The following is a 485-nucleotide window of genomic DNA, read 5'->3' as shown; positions in this document are numbered from 1 at the left end:
CGAATTTCACCGGGATCCCGCTAGTCCAGGGCGGTTCGGACAACAGGACCAAAAACAACACGCCCGGACCCGGAGCATCTCCTTCCCCTTCCTCCCCCCAGCCTGCGCTTAAATAGCTCCCTCGCTTCCTACCTCCCCCCCTCCCCCGCCCTTCGGTGGCACGTGGTCTCTCCCGGCCCGCCCCCGCCGCACCCTCCCGGTCCCGGCCTTCCTCCGTGCGTCGCTCGCTTCCCCTTTCCGCTCGCTCTCTCCGCCTCCGCTCTCCATCGCCCCTTCTGATTGGCCAAACGCGCCAGAGCCCGGCTGGCCAATTGGCGAGCTGGGCTGGCGGCGGTGGGCGTGGCCGCGGCGCCGGGGCTCTCAAAGCGAGGCTGCCTCCTCCTCTCAGCCGGCAGCACATTCCGCCGCCGTTGCCGCCGCCGGCTCCGCAGTTGTCTTCGCCGGAGCTGCCGTCGCGCGGGGGTGAGGGCGGGGGGGGCGGGCGG

Source organism: Carlito syrichta, unplaced genomic scaffold (assembly GCF_000164805.1).
Source record: "Carlito syrichta isolate Samal-C Ts95f unplaced genomic scaffold, Tarsius_syrichta-2.0.1 Scaffold288891, whole genome shotgun sequence".
In the NCBI taxonomy this organism is placed as follows: domain Eukaryota; kingdom Metazoa; phylum Chordata; class Mammalia; order Primates; family Tarsiidae; genus Carlito; species Carlito syrichta.
Note: the sequence above shows the minus strand (reverse complement) of the source record.